Raw genomic sequence first — 25,975 nt, forward strand, 5'->3', positions numbered from 1 at the left:
CAATGTAATTATGTCCAATAACAGAGAAGCCAAGAAATGATTCTCAGAGTCAAGCTGTGAGTTTCTTATTGAAAAAGTGGATTCAATTTGTGGGCTTTGATTTCTGCACGTTCACATGGAAATCTCACTGAAAGCTTTTGCACTGAGGACACCACAGTCTGCAAACTGAAGAGAAAACTGACAATCTATCAGGAATGAATCCAACCTCATAACATGTGCAGGAAGTGACCATGATCACAAAACGACAGTAAAAAAAACCCTTCTAGGATAAGACAAGAAGGGACAATAATAAAGGATGGTTACTACACAAGGTAGAAGATAAAAGAATAACAACTGTTAGGTGGGGGTTGTTTCTGTTTGTATAAATCCAATGAAGAAATCGTGAAACAAACTGGAGATTATAAGACCATTTAATCGGCCGAGGTCAGACAACTTCATCAAACAAGCACGCTTCCAAATCACTTGACTGACAAAGTGCTGACAAAGTAACAGTGTTCACAGTGCTGCTTATAGTCTGTCAAAAAGGTGCAACCCCCAAATTCCTTTCCATTTGGGTACATCACCATAAAACAATAAAGATGACATGACACTGATTTGTATACGTAACAACTGTAGACTCTCTGTCTAGCAAACAGTTGCTGACAACATATGCTTGGCTCCTATCCAAACATAGATCTGCTACTACTTAGGTGCTTCACCCATATAAGGTTACAGCTTCAGACACCTAAAGGTAGGAGTGTTAACACGTGGTAGGCAGACTTGAATAATACATTTTACGAAGTTACAAGATTAATGAATTTCATGAAAATTCGTACTAACAAACAACCATCGTTCATTAATAAAATAACTGCGAGTATCTTATCACACCCACAGCTGGTGCACATGTTCATTCTTTGTACCCTCTCCTCACACACGCTCTGATCATGATACACGTTATTAAAAATCACAAACTATGACAGGACGGAGAAGGAAAACTTTGTTAGGACGGGCGGTGACATGTACGGCCTCTGGGCTTCCTGCGTAATAATTAAATCAGAGATTTCCTCCTCAGCTCGGGTCTCTCTGATCCTCTGATCCAGGTCTGCTCTGACAACCTTGCACCCCCCCTGCCCCTCCTTCATGTGCAGTATACAGGTCACAGACGGCGGGCCGGCACCCCGAGGTGTCCTGTGGATGAGCCTGTGGAGTGACGGGCGGGCGTCCCTCGATGCCACATTCATTTGCACATCAAGGAGGCAGAGGAGGAAGCTTTGACCCAATTAACGCTGAGGAAAACAGATTAAATAAAGTCACTGCTACTCCTGGACAAGCACAGACACACAGTGTACCTATCAGTGTGTGTGTGTAAATGTGTGTGTGTGTTTGGATGAGGAGGTCGTGCAGAGGCTGCAGGATGAAAGAAAGCAGCTCTCAGCTCGTCACAGAGTGCATGGAGATCTACATGAGCCTAAAATTAACACCTGAATGAAGCTGATCCGTTGATTTCAGCATAGAAACAGACTTGACTGAAGACTGAATAATAATATCTGCAGGGATGTACACTCTGCTTCTCGCTCGCTCACTCTCTCTTTTTCTCTTCTTAGCTTCATCCAGCATCGTCCTCTTCCGTCTCTTAGCCTCGGCCGTCGAATCAAACTGTACAGAGACGGTGCCATAAAGCTGTACACACTTCCTGTACCGCGGCCTGCTACCAAACTCCCATAGAGCTGCAAGCAGGCGATCGAGGAGGTCTGTGGACACGGGAGGGAAGCTATTCCCCCAGTTGAAAGATGATGTACTTTTGAGATTGACTTCACAGGGGACGCATGATGAAAAATCCACTTCTACAGTGTTTTTGAACATATATTTGGGTAACCTGAGAGTCTACAGACCCACATATTGTGAAATAAACCCATCCAGTCCTTTGTTTGTGGTCTGCATAAGTCTTACAACACAGAGAAACATGCTCTGTTTCAAATGTGCTCTCCTTGTGATGTCACAGTGGGATTCTGGTAAAAACAAAAATTCCCTCCCCTCCCCTGGTATCTCCACACATGGACTCCACCCCCAGCCTAGAACAAAACTTTTGCACAGGTCCGCCATTTTAATTCTCCCTACAGAGGAGTGATGTCTAACGGGAAAACTCGAGGGAGGGCTCATTGCATTTAAAGAGACACACACACCAAAACGGAGCATTCTGAGAGAGCTGGTTTATACAGGGTCACAAACCTCCTCTGGTGCTTGATTCATGTTATATTTTGACCAAAGCACTAACTCTCTGCGCTCGACCAATGAACAAATATGAAATGATAAGAAGTGAAAATACTCCACAGCCTGAACCTGACACCTGAGACTTTTTGGACAAAATGGATTGAGAGAACGATGGAGAGAGAGAAAAAAACAAAGCACAGAGACGTCAAAGTGAAGGATGAAACGAGGCACAGAAAGGAGAAGAGAAGAAGAGAGAGACATAAAGAGAAAGAAGGAAGTTGAGGGGGTGATTGTGGGAGGGAAGGGGGGAGGAGGTGTGCAGTGATTTCTGCAGGCTCCACGCCTTGTTAGATCTATCATCCCTTTAATTAATAGTGTTTTTAGGAAGACGTCTGAACTGTGTCATTTCCATTATTGGAAAACCCAACGCGATTAATGAATAATTTTCAGTTTTGATCCATTATATCATGCTAGTTGATCTCCTCTTTTCCGCGCCGCTGACTGATAGCATCGTTTTCTGCCCCTCGATCAAATTTAATTTGGCCCCCCATTATATCGCACTGCTGCGACTCAAGTGTCAATTTTTGTCAGGCAATTAGAAGCTATAAACTGTGAAGCTAACTTTGATAGGCATTGTAATTGGATTGTTTCAGCAATAGCTTGAAACACTTTGAGCTTTTCTTCATCTCTACCTCTCCCACCCCCCTCACCTGAAGTTGTGATTTTTGATCGGCCTCGGTCTGTATGTCGAGCTTCAGAGTGAAGCTGGAGATGATAGGCAGAGAGTCTGAGGGCGGAGGAGTGCTTCATGTGCACAAAGTGAGCCGTGGATGTGAAATGTGCCGTGTGGTTTTTTTACTTTTTTAATGCTGCTGTGGCAGCTGTTTGTCTGTTTGACCCGTCATCGCCTCACCTTTCAACATGCCACATTACAGAGGGCCTCCACTTTTCAGCTGACAGACACACAGACAGAGAGAGAGAGAGAGAGAGAGAGGAGGTTTTATTAAACGTGAACAAAAGTTATCTGATGCAACCTGCCTGCAGAATTTTTCCCAGGTAGCTCCGACGCTCGTTTGTGCTTTTATTTGACATTTTAAAAGAAGGAGCCCGAGCTGTACGCGTCTCTTAAATCTCCCAAGAACTGAATCAGGATCAGGACGCTTTTCATTTCTACGTTTCCACCTTTTAATCAAACTCACACTTGTGATTATTTTTTTTGGTGTTTCTCAATCAGCCTCATGTGTGATTCAAAACGACATCATTGTCTACAAATTTAGTTTGCTAATCGGGTGATGTCATATTATTGAACCAATCAGGGGCAACGTGAGAATCCAGTGACGGTTGTTCCTTTTTCCTTTGTTTGTATTTACCACAACTGCATCGTCTTGTCAAATCACATTTTATTTTCATTGAATAATTAACTGAAATAAAATGATGTTGCAGATTTGTCCCAATGGGGCGGCAGAAGCTCAGACTGTAGGGACCTGGGTTGGGAACTGGAGGTATGGAAGCTGGTCTGGTTGCTGGAGAGGTGCCAGGTCCCTTCCCGAGTTCTGCCAGGGAGCCCTTGGGCAAGGCAGTGATCCCCCACCAGTTCTGGCATGCGGCCTGTGTAGCAGTCCCAGTCTGACATTTCTCCATTAAAGCACGTGCGGTCCTGATTGTGCGTTCCCCTCGGGATTAACAAAGTACATAAAAAATAAAGGACGTTTTTTTGTGTTGTTTTTTGCATTCTATCCTGTCCAGCCAGTTTGGAATATTGTTCTGCTTCTGTTCTATTGTATGACTTTTGTCCCTGTTTGTTTGTTTGTTTTTGTTTGTGTATACTTTTGGGTTTAATGTAATCACCACATGCTTACTAAACTAAACTCCACTTCTATACAAGACAATAGAAAAGATTATGTGTAAAAAAAAAAAAAAAAAAGTTTATTGAAAACAGGTCCCAACCAGGGGTGGCTGGGTTAAATAAATAAATGAATAAATAAAATAAAGGAATAGGAGATTTTAAATATTTGTTAAATGGAGATGGATCGATAATTTCTGATGCATCGAAGTAGTTAAGAAATCTAAACACTGATTGGCTTTCTTGACAGACCTTAATGCACATTTTTTTCTTAATTTGACATTTTTTTAATTTTCTCGCCGTGGGTCGTGCAGCAGCATCGGAAGTTAGCAGAAGTCCTCGGATAGGTTGTTAGCTCAGACCGCTGACAGACAGCAGGGCGGGGATTTTCCACACGGCACTTTTGTTCTACAAAATTTTGTCCATGCAATGCCAAGTCTCTATTCCCTTTTCATACATGAGCAGCAGAACATTTTAACCTGCACTAACCTGTCACTGCATGAGAGTCCTCTCACGGTCTTACAAACATCCCTAGAGAAACAACTTTCTCTGTCATTAAACCAAAGCACAAAGGAGGCTCCACTCTGTGGATCAGTTTGGTACTACACTGACATTCTGACCGTTTCAGCTTGTCCCCTGCCACAACTACGCATCTCGTCATTGACTCTGTGTAATTTAATCACACAACAAACTCTATTCACATCCATCAATGAGCGATCTCCAGCAGCTCAAACACAAATTAAGGCTTTCTTTATCTGAAAGTGGGAGTTTATAGTTTAGGAAGGGTGCATTCCAAAGTGTCTCCTCTCACCTGTAAATGAATGTGTGTGTGTGTGTGTGTGTGTGTGTGTGTGTGTGCGTCTGTAAGCCCTTAAGTGTGAAGGGTGTGTGTGTGTGTGTGTGTGTGTGTGTGTGTGTGTGTGTGTGTGTGTGTGTGTGTGTGTGTGTGTGTGTGTGTGTGTGTTGTTTTGCTCTCCAGCTCTCAGAGGAATTTCTTGCTGCACCTCTTCGTCGTCCTCCTCCTCCTCCTCCTCCTCCTCTCCAACAAACATGCTCATTGTTGCTTGTAGCATCACCCGGGGTGACAGAGGCTCTGTTTGCACCCCAGGGTGATGGTAGGCGACATCGGTCTCGGTGGTGGAGGTGAGGGTTTTTACACAACCGCGCACACACACACACACACACACACACACACACACACACACACACACACACACACACACACACACACACACAGGTGAAGAATATTTGACTCAGATGTAATTTATATTTTTACATGCACAGTTTTTAAAGACTCCAAGTTCTGCTTGAATCCACCGACATGTATTTTTGTTTCTTCTTCTTCTAATGACGCCTCTCTCTGGCAGCAAAGTGCATTATTGTTATTATTTTTATTTTTTAATATTGTTATTATTATTGTTATAAGTTGTATTTTCCTAACATGAAAATATTCATTGACTCCGTTTAATTTGAGTGTAACATAAATGCTTATTACGCCGCCGAATCAAAACTAAATTAAAGCGAGCTAATTATGTTTAACGGGGGGAAAAAAGTCAGCTGGATAATTGTAATTTTAGGTCGGCGAATATTACAAATCACCTGCTTTGCTCAAACACACACATTTTATTTTCTGAATGGTTCAGTCGAGTAGAGAAAGTGTGTGTTTGTGTGTGTGTGTGTGTGTGTGTGTGTGTGTGTGTGTGTGTGTGTGTGTGTGTGTGTGTGTGTGTGTGTCTGTGTGCGCGCACCTTCCTCATACCAGTGGAGGGCAGAATTACATTTCATAAATTAGAGGCACGGCGTGTTGATTAGAATGCAGGAGGAAGAAAACAGGGGAAGGGAGGGTGGGGGTGAGGAGGAGAGGGGGGAGGTAAGTGTTTTTCATCAGACTCTGATGGACCTGTTTTTCTTTTTCTTCTTTTGTTTCTGTGTTTGGGAGACGTGATGACAAACAGGCAGAAAAAAAAAAAAAAAAGGCACAAAGATTTTCTTTTTTCTTTCTGCCGCTGAAATGTGTTTCCTTTGACCGGTTTTTAAATTTTCTCCTCAGATCCTTTATCGTTTGAGTCAACATTTCTCCGAGGCGAAGGAAAGTCAAAGTTTACTTTACAAAGATTTTTGTCTCTGACAGGATGGCAGCACCGGGGTCACCTCCTTCCTAGCATCTCTTCACTGACTCCCAATACTCTTCAGGGTTGATTTTAAGGTTGTGCCGTTTGTTTTTTAAAACCTCAATGTCTCGGCTCCCCCCTACATAACCGACCTCCTTAGCCCCTGCACTTCCTCTAGACCCCTAAGACTGTCCGACACGGGCCTCCTTATCCCTTACACTAACTTTAGGCCCATAAGATTGTCCGACTTGGGCCTCCTTAGCCCCTGCACTTTATCCAGACCCCTAAGATTTTCCGACTTGGGCATCCTTAGCAAACGATCAACTTAGAAATAAAACTTATTTTCTAGAAAAACTTGAGCAGATTTCAAGAGGGACACTTCAGAGTTTGTACAGAAATGTTTTCACTGTTTTTAAATGAAACACAGAAAAACATAAATAACACAAAAAAAAAACAGAACACCAAAAAACAACCCAAACGCAAAAGAACCCAAATAACATATTCAACATGACTCCTTGTACGAGCCATCACATAAGCCGTCCCAAGACCCGTCATAAGAACAATCCTAAGAAGCGAGGCAACACAAGAACTACAGAACAAGGAGGTAGCTGCATTTGAAATGTCTAAACGTTAATGCTTGTTTGACATTTTTTTTTACCTTAATTGTGGAACCATCGTTTTCTTTGTGAACACGTGTTGATTAATGTTTGTATTTATACTTTTTTTTTTTTTATATAATAAGGTATGTTTGGAGGTTTTTTTTTTGTTGCATGTTTTAGTCATTTCAAAGTTGAGCCAATGAGCTTAAAAAAGAGAGCCAAAAAAATGAAATGTTTGCTGATGAATGCTGGGTCTGGGATCGGTTCTTAAATAGAAGTATTATATGGACGTTTTTTATGTGGCAGAAGGTGAACTACATGCTGCACCTTTTATTAAAAAAAAAAAAAAGAACCTTAATGACCGGCTTTAATGTCCCCCTGATTGTTCCCCAAATATAAATAATGCTGCACAACAATATCCACTCAATGCACAAAATATTAAAGACCTTTTATCCTTACTGCTCCTTTAGGCTACAACTTAGATGACAGTAAAAGTCCATCAGTTCTCCTGCGTCTCTTTACAAATGTGTATTAGCCAAACATGAGTATCAATAAGGACTAATAATAATCTGGATTCAGCTCGTAATAACGGATGTTCCCCACATCTCGAGCGTGCAGAGACAGACACTGTGCAGCCTGCTATCAATAGTAAAAGCAGAGCGTGGAGAAATCTGTGCATTAGCATTAGCTCGGGGTGCTAGTAAATGAGATGCTATGAAAACACATTAGAAATAAGGTCATGGCTCACGCAGGATCTCCTGTGTGTGCAGCCTCCTGGGTGAATGTGTGATTAGCCTAATCCCAGCAGTCACAGCTCTGCTCCCTGATGTGGAGGCAAAGATTCAGATGGTGATACGCTGCCGCAGAGAGACGCCGTGTCAGAGCTGCTGCTGCTGCTGCTGCTGCTGGCAGGAAATAACAAAAAAAAAAAAAGAAATACACAGCTCCTCCCGTCCTCCATGCGGCGAGGAGGACGACCGCAGAGTGAGACTCGCTCCAAAAAAAAAAAGCAGAGACACATCCGTCAATCACGGCTCACAAATATCTCTAAGTGTGCGGCGCTGCGTTTTTTAATCATTAAAGGACAAAATATCAACCATGTTACATGTTAGACTTCCGTTCTAACTCTTAAATCGTAAATTATTACAACTTCTGGAGTGGCAGTGATGCTTATTCTGTCTGTTAGAACATTAATGTCATGCTTTTTCAGTTATACAATTTAAACTTGAGAAATAAATATATCTCTGATGGAAGAAAAAAAAAAACCTGAGATAGGATAAATATTTACAACAGGACCCATATTTATACTCAAGGATGGAACCTGCTGATATGACACCATTTCTATTATTCATTTATTTAGCACACATATAAGAATACATCAAATAGGATTAACAAAAATAAAAAAGGTGTGTCAGGAGAGGTCAAGAAGCCAACAGGCTTAAGGGAAATCACCTCTTAAGAGACAAATAAAACATTTAAGCAAATTGAATTACACAATTTCAAAACAAAAAATCGAATTACACAATTTCAAAACAAAACTAAATATACACACATATATACACGTATGCATACAACACTAAATAACTTGCTGCCATCATCATGATTAACCTTTTAATGTTTTACTCTTCTGCCCTCTGCTGCTTTTATATATTTACCAATCCTTTGATTTCGTCCCTTTTTATCTTTAATTATTTTTGTCTAATTGTATTGTTCTACAGCCTTGAGTCCACCTGTTGCATATTTTATTATTATATCCTGTATTTGCATTCATATTTTATTTTTGTAGAGATCTCCGTCTGGCCTTACTGTTGATGTTCAATGTGTCATGCTGTGTCTGTAAAAGCAATTTTTAAATGTCTGCTTTTAAGCGTGCTGTATTAATAAGGTTATTATTATTGTTATCATCAAACCAGGTCACTTTCAATCATCACTTAGTATCATTATTGGTGAGTCCCACTCCTATGTTTTATCTTATATTATCTAATGAAATTAAGCTTATTTAGGAGCAAAGTTGTTTTCTGAAGTGAAAGCATGCTGTGAAAGATGTGACAAACATTTTGAAAAATCTCAAAGTCAGAATAGAAATATTGTTCTGTAGGTGAGCGCTCTGGAAGGCAGTATCTTTTTTTTTTTTTGGTTGTGGGGCGATTTCATCCTTTTAAAGAAAAAAAATAGTTAGAGCTTTGCAGTAGTGTCAAAATGAAAATAAATAAATTAACTAAAAAGCTGAAAAAGGAGCAAGACGATTTAAACTGATCATCTGAACAGATCTAACATGAACTCTACACACCTTGGGGAAAAGTCAGAGTCCTGTAGTTTCATTATTTACATTTCAACAGAGTCAGTACGTTCTGTTGTGTTCAAACTCACCCAGATGTTAAATGTCTCTCCCAGCGCAGACAGGTGTGTGTCCACCTGCTGACCGTCTCTTGAACTCTTTAACCAGCGATGTAAACAGAGACCCCCCCCCCCCGCCCCCTCCTAAATAGAAAATTCAGTCCTAAATTGTCTCTTCCACTTTAACATGAAGCATTCTGGGTATTCAATCTGCATTGGTGACATCACACGCAGCCTCTCCTCTTGATTCTGATTGGTTAATCTAAGTCAGGTAGCAGGGACACGGCGTGTGGTGGTAATAAATAGAAAACGTCGATCACATTAAGAGAGGCGTGTCAGAGGGCAGAGAGCTTGTGTGTGTGTGTGTGTGTGTGTGTGTGTGTGTGTGTGTGTGTGTGTGTGTGTGTGTGTGTGTGTGTGTGTGTGTGTCCTGCAGCTTCTCTGTGTTTTTTGGTTTCACTTTTATTTAAAGGAAGGATACAAATGTAAACACTAAGGAGGTTTTTTTTATCGTCATTACAGTGGTACAGACCGTGTTGCTTGAATTATTTATAATATCTAAAAACGAGTCTGTGCACTTTATTTTGAAAAGCAGGATCTGAATATTTGAGTCAAAATGCCCCGGCAGAAGAAATGAAGCTACCTTTCCAATACTCAGGCAAAAATTGACGACCCTCTGGAAGCGGCTTTGTGACCCACTTTTGAGTCCTGACCCCCTAGTTGAACTGAAATGACCAAATTCTTGAATAGAACCCCCCCCCCCCCCCCCCAAAAAAAAAATAAATACAATTATATAAAGAACTCACATGGCGTCGGGGTTGGGCTGGTGTGAGAACGCAGGAGGAAATGTTCAGGAAAATTCACTGACAGTGGGCGGGAGGGGATGAGGACGTTTATATCCTGCGACTGCCACACAACCAAAGACGAAGACACAACTGGACGGAGCGTAGTGTTGACATGCTGCGCTATGACGTAATGAAACTGCGTCATCATGGTTTCTTCACCTGCATGTTCTTCTCCACTCACCCTGAATATGTAGACCTACGTGGAGCTCTGATATACTCGGATTTGAAAGCAAAAGTTGTCGTCATAATGTCAGACTCTGTTGCTTTGACCAACAATTTGTGTCATTATTTTAATATTATGTCTCGTCTCTTGAGACCCCCCCCTCCCCACACACACACACACACACACACACACACACACACACACTCTCTCTTGTCTAGCTGTGAGGTGCATGTGTGAACCATCAAGTCAGGAAGATTTCAGGGGCAGTGCACATGATGAAACAGCTTTAACAGATTGCACAGGAACAAGCATCATAAAACAGTTTTAAAAACACCAAACCACTGTAGCATGATCTCTACAAAGGTCAAAGGGTTAAGATGTTTTGCAGTGATGTCCTCCCTCTCTCAGATGACGTAAAGAGTTTGTTCAAAGACTGAGCGAAGCTTCGTCCACTCGTCGACCCTTCTGCTCTGCCGATCATGAGCTATACAGCTAACTGAAAAAAAACCCCAATAAAAGCAGAAATAACAGAGCTTGTTCCTCCTGTGACGGCGTCCTGAGCACCTGGCAGCCTCTCCGTGTTCTCTGTGATCTGTCACTGCTGATTGGATGACACCAGCAGGCTTATTTATATGAATGTGACAGCATATCTAAAGACAATGCCATCTGTCAAACAGTAATGAAGAGCTGCCTCCTCAAACAAGGAGAGATTCCTCCTAAATCCTCTCAAGCGCTTCTTTATGAACCCTGCAGACGCGCAAACACTGATTTCTATATTTTTATGACATCAGCACAACTCCGTTAATTATTCTCCATCGAACAGATTTCCATTTTCAGTTTCTCTGCAGAGACGTTGATGGCGGCGAGGAGATGATACATGGGAGCGTCTCTGAGAACGTGATCCTCGACACGGACGTACGATGACTAATCTGCACACTCTGATCGGCGCGGCTCATTAGGAATGCGTTAAGCTCACAGGTTTGGTTTACTCCTTCAAAGAGGGTGGTGGTGGTGTGGGGGGGGGGGGGGGGGGGGTGTTGTGTTGTTGCTTGGAGGCAGGTGAAAAATAGCAGCAGTGACAGATGAGCGGTTGAAGGTGGATGGAAGGAGACAGGCAGCAAAATGCAGAGGGAGGATCTGCAGTCCGGCTGTTTTAATGAAGAACACAGAGATGATTCTTCAGACTGACACTTCAGCTTCTTTGTTCATTTGTCTTTGAGACGCTCAGACAGCGAGACATGAAGAGAAACATTCAGACAACACCTCCATTTTAACTTGCCGGGGAGGAGCCAAGATACAACGCTCACATGCAAATCTCTGCAGAAGTCACATGAAAGTCCAACGGATACTTCTTTGCTTGTTTCTGTCAGAGAGCACGACGACTACTTTGTGTTTTTTTTTTTTTTTACTTCCATAAATCACACATTTTTTTATCATTCGTTGGACAGAAGTTAAAAAAAACCCACACCCACTCACTTTCCCCATATTCCCTGGAATGAACGTCATAAAAATGTGAATGTACAGATGGAGCCACCTTCATTAGGACAGTGACCAGTCTATGATGGGGAAATGGAAAATGGCCTTGAGCTTATATGGCACTTTTCTAGTCTTCTGACTACACAAAGCTACACATTCACACACTGAAGGAATCGGTTGCTTTGTATCTAATCCCAGTCATACACATGCATACCCTGCTGACTAAGCAATTCAGGGTTAAGTGTCTTGCCCAAAGACACATCGGACATGTTGCTGCAAAACATCGGTTGAGACACGACCAAGTCTACCAACTGAGCCCCAGCCGCCGCGCTAGGATCCCCCCACTAGTCGATGACGTAGTCACAAGTGGTGGACTTCTAACGGCCCTTGTGGAAACTAGATGCAATCGTTAATCTATCCACCAGGTGGCGCATGTTTGAACCCTTGTTACTTACAAGGAAAAGTAATTTGGTTATTTTGAATCATAAATGAACACAGGGGCTTTTCAACTACATGCTAACATTATGTGTTGTGGGGCACTGGTGGCGCATTGGTTAGTGCCCCCCCCCCCCCCCAATGAATGGAGGCTGTGGTCCTCCAAGCGGGTGGCCCAGGTTCAAATCCCGCCTGTGTTTCCTTTCCCACATGTCAATCCCCACTCTCTCTCTCTCTTTCTCTGATTCACAACTCTATCCACTGTCCTATCTCTCCATTAAAGGCACAAAAAGCCCAAAAAGAAATCTTTATGTGTTGTGCCTCTTTGGTTATCTGCAGAGAGAAAAAACATTCAAAGGACCGTTAACAAAGGTCAGTGTGTGATGTCATCAGGTGGATTTTACTTTGGACTCATCAGCTGAGCTGTCTGAGAGTTTGTTTAAGTGAAACGAGACATTCAGAGATGCAGCAGTGTCCTTCTTTTACATCACTGAGACTACAGGGAGACTCTGATGAGGCTGACGGAAACATGTCAGACGTCGCTAATCTTTCAGCTGGTTACCATGGGACCTTCATCCCGGTAACCGGTTTGCAAGTTAGCTAACGGAGAAGTGGTGGTTGTATATCGAACGGTGAAAACATGGACGACTTTACAGCTGTTTGCTGTAGATTTTAAAAGGTGCAACCAAGCGTCACATAAACATGGCGCTGTTCCGTTTACATTTCTCATCTGTTTCTACCCGCCGCCGTCACCTCGACTCAGACGCTGAAGCATATCGGTCCAATCAAGAGCAGGTTATCTAAAAGTGGCTTTTGTCAGCCGAGCATGCCCCCTGTTCAGAGGCTCAGGGGTGAAAGGAGAGTTTCTAAATTTGTTTTTCTGATAATCTCAAGTGTTTTGATTTAAAAAAAAACGTGGCGTCGACCCCTCACTCTCACAGCAGACCTGAGTGGCGCGGGCCACACCGAGCTCCTCTCTCTGAACACTTCTGAAACTTTCACTCTCTCCCGTGTTCACGCTGCGTGCTCCTCCCGCTCACACGGCGCTCTGCAGCAGACGTCTGCTTCAAACAAACATGAAGACAAGAGGAGGAAGAGGAGACAAGAAGCAGGGCGCCGTGTGAACCCGAGTTCTGCCGACCTTTCATCGGCGGCAGCGTGTTCAGCGGGGATGCCGCCTTTCACAAGTGACACCTCTGCTATCAGAGCGAGGCTGCGGCGTCTGAGCGCCTCTTATCTGATGGAGGAGAGGGAGAGGGAGCTCTGCTGCTGTGACGGCTGTGTGAGTGTGTTTCTGTGTGTGTGAGTTTTTGAGGAGGGGGGCAGAGACGTGCCCACGATGAGGCAAAACTTCCTCCTTTGTTCACGAGGAGGTAATTGGGACACTGAGCTCCTCCAAAGAGCGCCTGTGCCAGCTGTGGCACGTCATGGCCGCCGACACGGCCGCCTCTCTCCCCCCGTGGCTTCCTCTTCCTCTCTCTCTCTCTCTCATGATTTCCTGTTTCCTGCCTCGCCTGCTCGCCCGCCCACGAGCGCCCATGGCCTGGCAGCATCGGGGGCGGGGCCACAGGAGGGGAGACGGTTGAAGGGAGCAGGAAGAGGCTGACAGGAAGGATGGCAGGCCGCCCTCCCCCTCCGTCCCCTACCTTCATCTCCCCCGCCTCTTCCTCACCTCAGCTGCTCAGAAAGTAGTGCACCTCTGATAGTTTCTTTTAAGTGTGAAACTTTTGAAATATCTTTTTAGAAACGTAAAAATTAATAAACAGAGGCATTTAAGTTTTAATTTCTTAATGCAAACTTTGATATAATGAGTCCCACAGCTTTCATTAAGTGTAATGGCACAAATTGCTGTTTTAAGATAAGTATTGATTATCATTAGGGTGAATTAATTAAGCTTTTAGAGAAGCATTAATATGCAGAAAACAAAAGCGAAGGTGGAGCAGATGTTGGCTGCACATTCATCACTCTTCGGAGGAAAACAAAAAGACGTCATTTTCATCTCAAGACCGAAACCTCGAGTGATACAAATCACTTTAAGAAAACTTCCTCTGCAGGAGACGCACACTCCACAATAGTGTGTGTGTGTGTGTGTGTGTGTGTGTGTGTGTGTGTGTGTGTGTGTGTATTTGGGGGACGGAGGGGTTGGTTTCCTCTCATTAACACGGCTGTAAACACGATCAACAAAGACCAGATTTGAATAACAGTCGAGGAAGTCTCTAATTATTCAAATGTCGCAGTGAGAATCTCTTCTTTTTTTTTTTTTTACATCAGAAGAGTTGAATTCAGCTCCTGTCTACACACACACACACACACACAAACACACATGCTCGCTCGCTGCACATCATCGCTGATAATCCCAGCAGCCTTTAATAATTAATAATAACCACACGTGTGGATTTTCCTTAAAATAAACGACTTTGTTTTGAAACAACGCTTTCACGTTTAATATGTGAATAATGAGACGAATAAATAAAACCAGAAGATAAACAAAAGAACAATTTTCTGTTTTTGAAATGAAATCATCAGTTCATGAACTAAATAAAATCCTGACGAGTGTTAAAAAGGCACGTGTGTGTGTGTGTGTGTGTGTGTGTGTGTGTGTGTGTGTGTGTGTGTGTGTGTGTGTGTGTGTGTGTCTCTCTCTCTGTCTCTCTCTCTCTCTCACACACACACACACAGTTTTCTGGCTCTGTTCTGCGGCTCTGATTGATTTAATTAGTCGAACATACATGTGCATAATTAATGCTACATATTAACAGCTCTAAATATATCCCAACACATCTTGAGAGCACAATTATTTTTCCAGGCTCTCTGAAATAATTCACATGATACCGGCATGCCGCACAAAGAAGAAGAATATTTTTTATAAATGCTTTAAAACCACTGCGTCAGATATGAATAATTTACAGCAACACTTATAAATGTTGAGATATATATATCTGATAATTTGCACAATTACATTTTGATAAATATTGATCAGAGCACAGAGCGAGGGGATGGAATCAGCTTCATTTATTTCCCCGTGTGGATCTTTATTATTTTATCAACATTAAATCCTTTGACCCTTAACGTAACCTGCAGAGTGAGAACTTCTGGTGCCGACTGCGGGGTCAGCCTCCGTGCAACGACAACTTCTTCTTCTTCTTCTTCTTCTTCTTCTTCCCCTCCTCCTCCTCATTTTGCATCTCTCTTTAATTGATGGTATCTCCCCGAACCACCGGGGTGCTGAAGGCGTGCACGTCTTATTGTGAATGCACACGAATCAAACAACTCTGATCTTTGTCTCTGGCAGGAAAAAAAAAAATGTAATTCAGCAGAGAGCGTGCAGCGTCTGTCAGACACTTAAATAAAAAAAAACCCACACACACACACAAATAAGAGAACATGCACTTAGGAACTTAACCTCCTTTCCCGACTCCCCCCCCCACCACCCCCACCCCTCATCGCTCCTCGCCCAGAAATCAGAGCGGATTGAGCCGGGCGGCGTGTTGGTGGCGAGGATAAGCACCGTGGTTAAGGTTTTGCTGATTTTCATGTAATGACTGGCAGCCGTAACACCTGGCACTGTGAAATCTGGAAATTAGCACACTCCGGGGAAACAAATTGCTTTGTTGATGCAGAACGTAACAGAGAGAGAGAGAGAGAGAGAGATAAAAAAACAACAACATCAGGCCGACTCGGGCTGAGGAGAAACTGTTAGGATTTATTTAACAGAACTTTTAACCGGAGAGGATGTTTGTGCTGAAAAGTTTCTGATGATGACCAGAAGAATCATCTTTGCTCCATGACGTATACACACGAGTGATGATGATGATGAAAGCATCAAATTATGTCAACACTTATTCTGCAGGATGGACTGTGAAGTCAGGTGGACATGTGATGATAAGGATCTGGTACATTTCTCCCTCGTGTGCAGCTGCTCTCACTCGGGATCTAAATATTCTAAGTGGTCAAGTTGTGCTTTTCTCTTCATCTGAACCTCGAGGTTTTATAATTTTTCACAATCTGCTGCAGACTTTTTGGCCTCCTTCGACCCTTTTACAAATTATATTCCTCTGACTTGTAGAATAACTGGATTCTTTAACTCATTTAACACCAAACTATCACTCATTGAGTTTTAGTTAATCACTTGAAAGAGGAACATTTAGAAATGTTGGCTCGAGGAACGAGTCTGTGAGCTGAATCTACAACATGATAACATCCAAAAGGTCTGTCTAAAAGTGAAAATGTAAGATCAGTTCAAACAGGGTTCATTCAGGTTCATGTTAATGCATATTTCAGGAGCTGTTTCAGATTTTAAAATGTTTTATGAAGCTCAGAAAAAGGATCCTGTTTTGATCTTAAATTTAAATCTGACGTCGTACCGTTCAGTTTTTAAATTGTTGAATCACGTCTTAATTTCTGTCTTTTTTTTGATGTTACAAAAAGGAGCTGCCTTGGTGCCAAAGGATCCAGAATCCGGTCTGACGATCTGAAAATGTTTTCTCAGAGTATGAACCTGACGAGCTGCACACTCAGAGTCTACTACATTTCATCCTGTGTCCCCGGTTGCTCTTAAAGGAGCACAAAGGGAGAGTAAATAAAATGAATATCTTTCACTATCAGAAATCCACATTTCGCTTCAGGTAACAATAAAATAGTCACACCAGTATACACACAACATACAGCCTGTACACCTGCAACACGCTAACAATCATTATTACTCATTTCCTGTACGCCGACACCAAAACTGTTGTGAATAATTGAATATCAGAGATTTTATTTATTGTAGTTATTTTTTTATTTATTTATCAGTCAGAGTTTTCAGACCCTTTAACTATATTATTTTTTATAATAATTTAAATCAAAGACGTCGACTTCCTCAGCTGCAGCATCATCATGATTTCATTTTTCTCAATTTCACCAAATTCAGAGACGTTTATTTTATTCTCTGAAGGACAGTAAACACAGAGTGTCTGAACAAGCAACAACATATTTGTGATGTAATAAACAAATAATTAATAGTGCTTCCTTTACAGTTTTTCCTGCTAAGTTCATCCATCCCGTTTAAATCGTCCAGTTTGATCACCTATTTGACTTTCTGAAGCTTCACTGATTTATCTTTAGGTGAACTGCTTTCTCACACTCAGAGCCTGAATTTACACACATGTATCCACAGAGCATGCATAGAATGAATTATAATACAGAGAGATACAAATAATGCTGGACAATTAAAGTTTTTACTTCTGCATAAAAATTCCTGATCCACATTTCTTCACTGCCAGCTTTTGTTCTGAAAAAAAAAATAAAGAAAAGGAGGTCAATCCTTTTCTAAAATCAGGACCTCAACATTTCTGAACCTGTGGAGGTTTCACATGTTGCTGCAGAAGTTTGTTAATGTCTGCACGTCTTTGACCTCCTCTTACGAGGCAGTGAAGACACTTTCAGTCCTCCTAGCGGTTCGATCCCCTCTGCACAAAGCAGCGCCAGGATGGAGGCACATTTTAAAGATCTCTCTCTCTCTTTCTCTCTCTCCGCTGCTGCAGCGAGGCTCCGTCTCCTCATCCTGTCAATCATATATCGCCTCCGCCCGGCTCTGTGCTCCGGCTCTGCGCAGGGCTGAGCAGCTTGGCGGAGACGCGGGGTGATGATGAGAACTCATCGCAGCCTAGCAGGGTTTCCTCCTCATCAAGCTCGGAACAAAGGGGGGCCCTGTCCGCTCGGCTGCTCTAAATACAGCCTGCTACACGCCCGGGCCAACTGCCGCAAACACTCTGAACTCTCTCTGAAGGCTCTCTGATTTTATATACCGAGGAGGAAACACACAGCGGAGGCTGGAAGAGGAACAGGAAGGAGTTTAGTCGTGTTTCACAAGGGTTTAAAACCTTAAAGAGTGGCTGCTGCTGTGTGATAAACATGTGAGGAGGTCAGTTCAGCACAATCACACAGCAGCCTTTTTTTTTACTTTAATGCCGTGCTCTAGATGAGAAATTTTCTTTCGGTGCTGTAGCTGAGAAACATTTCCTATTCCATGATATGGTTATTGTCTGATGTTTGCAAACTGATGTGTTGAAAAGCCTTCTGTCTCTTTGGATTTTACTTAACCTTGAGTGTTACGTTTAGTTAAAACTGAAATGAGATTTCTGCAGATTGGAGTTAAAGCTTGTGTCCAATCAGAGGACAGGTTTCTGATCTGCCAGCAGGCCTTACTAAATAAGTCTGGATCGATCAAAACATGTTGTTTTGTAGCTTTCAGATTTTTTGCACCTCTTGATAAGTCCAGAGCGGCATTAAATAATGACAGATTGTTGTCTTTGAAAAATGATTACCAACTCAAGACTATCTTAAAGTCGACCTATTCTGCTGATTCCCTTTTTAAAACTCAAATAAAGTGTTACGATGCTGGATGGCCCAAACTAAACATGGGAAAAGTTTCAGATCATGAGGTTAACGTATGTTGGAGTAATCCCAGGATGAGTCTGCAGAGGGCGCTAAACGTCTTGTTCTGCAAATCGAGCAATAGTTTCTCGATATGAATCCAGGAATTTTATGAGACGGCTCAAAGCTTTCAAATTGAAAGCTTTTCTCCCAGCACTGGAGAGCAGCCCCTCCCCTGGCAGGCCTGCAGCGTTCTGCCCCCCAAGAAGGCTTCCAGAGAGCTGTCCAATCAGAAGAAAGTGGACATGTGGGGAGGCAGGGCCTTAAAGAGACAGCAGCTGAAAGGCTTAAATGAGGGCTTTTACTGAGGCCAGTATCAGATAAAGAGTTTATTTGACCTGCACATCATGCAGTGCTAATTTTTAGGTTTCACACACTAACTACATGAAAGGTGAACCTGAGGAGAATATCAGATCTTTAAAGGACTACATTGGAAATGGGAAGAGGAAGATACTAAGAGGCAGGACCTGCAGATGTGTTTATTTTCTGTATGTGCATGTTCGTGTAGATGCATGAACTGTCTGCATACATGTATGACCTTTAAGTTCTGCTGTCTAGGTTAAGATAATCTTTCATTTGTGTTATTTGGGCTCAATCTTTGTCACTTTTTATTGACTCTGCATCCACCTGCATTTTTCTAAATCATTCATACTTGCATGTTTATATAAAGTTTCTTTTTTAAAGTGCATAAAAAGCTGCGTCCCATACATTCATGCTCGAAAGCAGCCGGTTTAGATCATGTCGCGCGTGCAGTGTTCTGATATCTGTCAGTTTCAATGTGTTACTGTTTCAGTGTGATGATGGACACCATTGTCCTTCATCACGGGGAGGACGCTGATGAGCTGTCACTGCAGCAACAATTCAAACAAATGTTGAAGAAAAATGTCAGAAAGAAAACAATTTTTGAATGAGTGGTAAAAACATTCGATGCATATGAGTGTCGGTACCAAACTAGTTTGTGTAGTTTTGTCTTCATATTTAACAGTTTAACACAAACAGGACAGATGGATCATGTGCTGAAAACTGCGCCATCTGAATACTAACGCCAACTCAACTCCACAAAAAGACAGAAAAACATGATTTTTGAAAGATTGATTTACCTTTGTTGTTTCCGTCACCCTCCATCTGTCTGATCACCGTTAGAGATTTGTTTGTTTTTAACAACTTTAAATTTTGTGAAGAGTTCTCACACAGCTTTAACACTTCAACTTGATTGTCTATCTCAGACTCCAACAGAGAGGTTTAACTCAAAACCATGACTGTGATTTCTAACTTTCATTATTGTAAATTTAATTCACCTGTAAAAACCCACAGGAGTAATATTTAGAGACATCAATTACTTTTGTCAGTGCATGACGAAGGTTTTTTGCAGGAGTTGAGCTGAGAAAATATAAACCTTCCCTTGTACCTTATCACCTACTTTAGGCCCTGTGTCCATCTGCCGTTTGTTTCCGTGCAGAAAAGCGCTGGCTGTGTGTTTGGGAGCGCTGTCATCCGACGCAGTTTCACTAACCATGAAGGTGGGTTATGGATTGGCGTCCAAGTGCAGATCAAGGAGCCTACATAACTCCACTTTACTAAATCTTTAAAGGTCATCAGTTGACACGGAAGACCAATTTTCTGTAACCCCCGTTGGGTGTCCCTCTTTGGCCCGACATGTATCTAATCTAACGTCTTCAATAACTCTCTTTTAACTCTGTTTTTGGTCTCCACCATCTGTTTACTTTTACTGCAGCTTGCAGCGGACAGGAAAAACTATTCATTAGGTTTTTAAAATGTTAAAGAAACGTATATCCGCTTTAAAATGACATAGAATGGAATAGCTTTTTATTTTCTTCTTCCTCCCACCACAAACAACCTTCTACATCGACATTTCAATCCAACGGCTAAAGCAGCCCTCCCAAACACACACACATAAACGCACACAGATGCATCATCTGAAAGGGGACAAAAGCGCAACAACAACATGTTAAAGTCCATCACCTCATCCTGTCTGTACTGCTGCTAATGTGGGGGGGCGTCGCTAAACGGCCTCGCACAACTCTGGACATCACATCTGTTAAACTGTCAAACACACAAACACACACGACTCCCTCTGCAGTCTAATTGCTGCCTCTCCTTGTTGCGGTCCTGTCTTTTAGCTCTGGGCTGGGGGAGCAGAGAGGGAGGAGGGGGTGAGGTCGCCATGTCTAGGACTTAACCTCTCTCTCTCTCTCTCTCTCTCTCCCTCTCTGTCACCTCTCTTCACGTCCATCGGTCGAGCACTCGGGGAAAAAAGGGATCAAATGTCGCGTGCTAAACGGACATCTATGCTAATCTGGATCTGGATGTGAGTGTTCAGAGCACACACACACACACACACACACACACACACACACACACACACACACACACACACACACACACACACACACACACACACACACACACACACACACATACGCACACACACACACACACACGTCACATCGTCTCTGTTTGGGCCGTTCGCTCGCTGCAGGGCTTCTCGTCACACTGACTCACTGAAACACACATAAACAGGTCAGAGGATGATGACACGGCTCTGTCTGCTGCTGTTAGTCCAGGACGCTCTCAAACATTAATTAGATTACATCTGTACAATTACAACAAGTCCGCTCACACACTGACACACACACACTGACACACACACACTCAACACTGTGGACAACAGCTCTGTTGAGTTGTTTCTGTATTTGACTTCCAACTTTACTTTCAGCCTTGTACTGGGCCCCGCAATGAGCTGACTTCAGAAGTCATAACATGCATCCTTACCTAACATTAAAGGGAAAGTTTGTTTGTTTGAAGCAAAGTAGCTCCCACCAGCGGTAAACTGAGAGTTTTGGGCACTTGTGACTCTTTAACGGCACGTGGGAAACTATTTGATTCGCTAGAAACAGCAAAGTCCTTGCCGGTGTTACGGTTCAAAGAGTAACCGTGCCAATGCATCAGTGGACGTCCGACAGAAAGTGTCTTAAGGAATGCCTCTATGTTTAGCTTTTCATTCAAGCCATATTGACATTATGATAACATAACAAAGAGGCATTTGTTAGGACACTTTCAGCCTTTTTTGTCTAAAAACTTGACATGGTCACTCATTTTACCGTAACACCAGAACGTCACTTCAGTGATGTTTGCTAATATCTAGAGGAGAATCCCTCTCTTTGCACCGCTGTAGGATTAAAGTATTTTTGATGTAGCTGGCTCAATAATTCTGCTATTTGGGGCGTTAAGGGGAATAAATTCTTCATCATCCAAGTATTGGTGAGTGCTAGTTGGCTAAAATTAGCTAGTTAACGTTAGCTAACATTTGTATCAGGCTCAGCTGTCACTTTGTCAGCTCACTAGTCCTGAGAAAAACAATTTCATCCCACTGTATGTATGAAACAAAGATACAGATGGAATGACGATATAAATAAACTTGAAAGTTAGGAAGCATTGTGTTCCTGTTTCTTACACATTTATTCTTTTTTTTATCTACATTTGGTGCCTACATTACCCACAATGCTGCTTGCCTACAGACAGAGCAGCCAGGGTGTTTTATGCTCGTAACCAAGATAGTGCAAATATGCTGCATCGGACCAAACGTTTACAATCACAGAAAATAGGCATTTTTATCAATTATGTCTCTGCAGAAGATTTCCTGTTAATGCTTATCATTCAGATTTTTCATTTGAGTCTCTCCTCTGGTGCATTTCTTCTTGGACGTTCTGAAAATGTTTCTGAATTTGCAACCATCTTCTCTCAAATTAGACCGATACAATGCAGCCGTAGTTGTCAGCCATAGTCAATAGCAGCTAATGTGACCTGCAGTAGAGTAAAGCAAGTAAGGTGAAGAGCTCTATGAGTTGACTTTTGAAAGGACAAGCTGTAAGTCTGTGCACACAGAACTTTTTCTTTCCTCCTACAAATGTGATATTTAATGCTTTATCAAGTCAGCAGATCAAGCGTAATTCCCTTTCTCTGTAGGCTGACTAAATGTTCTCTCGCTGGTTAACAACAGTGACTGTTTTTGCACAGATGGCAATTAGAATAGTTTGTTAAACCTGTCACTTAACAGCCTTTCATAACAATGGAAGCAATGGTCGAGGATTTAAAAAAAGCATGTGTTGTAAATCGAGCGTTGTGGTGAAGTTGGCTGGAGAATGGCGACGTTTTCACAGGAGTAATTTCTTATTTTTATCTCAGCGTTGGAGCTCTTTCAAGGTGCTGGCAGAGTGAGGGAGGTGGTGGGCGTCAGAATCACAGAGCGGAGGCCTCAGTGTCACTCCACTTCTACACACATTACATTAGATTCACGTTTCTGGAAGACTTTATTTAGATGACGACAGGACAGAGATGCTGTTAGGCTCTGAGGTTTGCTTCATTTATGAAAGATTTATTGAAGATAACAGTCTTGTAAAATTCTTAATTGACCTTTAGTCCTTAAATCCTTGGCTGTGTAAGACTGATGGATTGATTGATATGTTTTTATGTGTTGTGTACATCTCCAAAAGGCTCTGACAGCATAAACACAGCCCAGAGGTTAAAGGTCAGTGGCTGAATAAGCTGAGGTGACACTTAGTAGAAAGCTAGCAGCTCCCGCTTGTCACTCAGAGGCCACGCCCCCTAATTATGCATCACTTTTAGCCTTAATATAATTTAAACAGGTGTCATGAATACAGATATGAGCTAAAGAGACCAAAACTGTTTTTGTACCAGGTTGTAAAGTTGGACATTTTAACATGGGGCTCTATGGGGACTGACTCACTACAGGAGACAGACTCTTGTGGACACTGGAGGAACTGCAGCTGTAAAGTTGAACATTTTAACATGGGGCTCTCCAGGGACTGACTCACTGCAGGAGACAGACTCTAATAATATTGCATCATTTGTTTACAACATGAGCATATGATCACATCCTTCATGTTACCAAGTTTGAAATGAACTCTGGGTAAGTCCCAAAGGAAAGTGTGCAATTTACCCATTGTGAAGTCAACATCTGAGCCCTCACACACGTGATGGTTTCACAACAGGACAGCACTGAGCACTCACACACTGTCCAGGAACCTCGCCTCACAACGTCAGTGAGAGTGGAGTTTAGAATTCAGTCTCTGAGACATGTCCAACATTGTTGTGCCTTTATAACGTGTCTTCAGAAACCAATTGGTGACATCCCTGAGACTACAGTATGTCCATGATTTATAGTCTGGTGTGTACCAAGCTGAGTCCTGATCTCATTGGATCGTTTCCTTTAACTCCCAGTAGAAAAATAGAATGAGTAAGTACAAAATCCATTTCCAGAAGGCGCACTAGACTCATTGACTCAAAGCATCAATTGATTATCAGCATGTTTCTGATTGTTTGCATTGACTTTTTAAGTATCTGTATGTCACATAGTTTCTTTCTTGAGAAGTTGTAAGATGTCTTGATTTCTGCAAAAATAAAAATCCCTGTATTTGTCATCAAACACTATTAACTGTGTTAGAAAGTATTGCTTGTATAAGTTGTCGAGTGCTGACTTAAATATATATACACGTTGCAAATATGCAGCAGGAACTTATAGCGACGCAAACATTTCCCCGTCACGTATCAAAGTCATGTGTTTTCTTTGTCACCTGCCAATAAGACGCTCTGCTGCTGCTAACAATCTTTCTCACTGTACTCGTCTCGTCTCCCCAGTGAAAAACCACCGCCGTGAGTGAAACAGATTTCCACAATCTAAATCAATCGTCCATCCATCCATCTCTGCTGCGTCCTCAGCCTCCCATCTCGCTCACAAAGCCATTACTCTCCGCTCGCGCTAACCCCGGCGCTGCAGCTACAATTAAAACCTTATTTCTGCTGAAGGAAATTAGATTTAATGAACGGCGGGCCGGGCAACAACAGATGGTTCGTCTTATTGGAGGCACAAAGATAGACGGGCTGTTTGAACGCCTTCAGATCAAATGCCAGTGGTTATCAATTAGGAGCTGAGGTAAGCTGTGACAACATGAAACGGAGCGGGGCCTCGCCTCCGCGGCCTCACCTCCATGACTGCGAGGGAGACGATACGAGGAGACACGGGGACGGTCCATATGCTGCGGTCACGATGGGCCCAGATGTTTCATGATGTCAAACCAGGAAGTGTGGACACCTCATCGTTATTATCATGGCACCCAGGTACATCATCCAGCCGGTTTCACTTCAAACAGCCAAAGTTTTTCTTCTTCTTCTTCTTCTTCCTCGAGTCTCAAACGTTTTCTTAATCGTATAAATAAAGTAATAAAATGAGAATCATTAAAAGAAGCTACATTTTGAGGACTTTTGGGAGCGGCCACTTCCGCGCCGTCATTCTGCTTCAAAGAAAAAAGATAAATGATGATGCCATTAAAAGTGAACTAATTAAGGAAGGCTTCTTTTAAGAACTCATTAACTGCAACCTCATTTACATAATGATGCATATTAATTAAGTTTTAATGAATCTGAATTTCCAGCAAGCCGCATTTCTTTGGCTGTGGAACAAATTGAACAAATTATTTAAAAGTGTTCTTGAATCTACTTTCCTCTCCAAAGGGGAGCGAGAATGCAATCATTTGTAGAAAATCATATTTTTCCTCGCTGCTCTCTGCAGCCTGTGCCCATCTGTTAATTATTTTTAATGTAATCATTTAGCCTTTTGTTTTTCTCTCTCCTCCAGGAGACGATCCAGAGGTACGGGAGCCGCTTTTTAAAAGATGGCAGAGAGAGAAGAAAAAGTCGAGAGATGAGGAGGCAGAGGAGAGATTGTGTTTGTGCTTGTTGTCTTTTGGGACGTCGTCTGCCAACACCCCCACTGGTCTGTCTGTTAAATTCTGTTAATGTTTGAGCGACTGGTCCTGTCGCCTGCACACTTCACAGCTAGCTTAAAATGTAATGATGAAGCAGAAAACAGCAGAACTGTCCTAATCTTTTCAGAGGAACAGGTATAATCAGCGCGTTTAAGTAGATATCAGAGGAAGACGGGGGTTTCCGTGGCAGCTGGTGGAAGACAGAAACTGTTTGCAGAATTTGAAGTGTAAATACTGAATCTACCAAAGTCAGGATGGCTTGAATTTAGAGACAAGAATGAGATCCAAAAGTCCAAACAGGTGTGCCGGACCTTCTTACTAGAGTTCATTTTAACCTGTGCAGTCTACATCAGGAAAAAGACTTCCTGTGCAGATGTTTTGGGGAAATGTTTTCAATCATTGGTCGTTTAAATCGGCTCACGGATGAGTTTAGCATGAAGCTCTGACTGTTTCCTTCTTGGAGACAAACTTAAAGAGCATTTATTTCATTTCAAACCTTTATTTATTCTCACAAAGACATTGAGGTTTCCCTCGTTTCCAACGCAGCAGAGATAAAAAAAAATCAACAAAAAAAACATCAAATCAAACACAAAAATAAAAGGAATCAATTAACGCACTTCCACTCAGGGTCTGTTATCTCATTATTTTTATTGCACTTCTTTATCTCCTGCAGAATTAACTGTTAACTAATGCTTTCATATTGTCTCAGGGAAAAAGTGACAAAACTGCAGAAGAACCAAGCAAACAACCTTC

This window comes from Labrus bergylta, chromosome 18 (genome assembly GCF_963930695.1).
Source record: "Labrus bergylta chromosome 18, fLabBer1.1, whole genome shotgun sequence".
Classification (NCBI taxonomy): domain Eukaryota; kingdom Metazoa; phylum Chordata; class Actinopteri; order Labriformes; family Labridae; genus Labrus; species Labrus bergylta.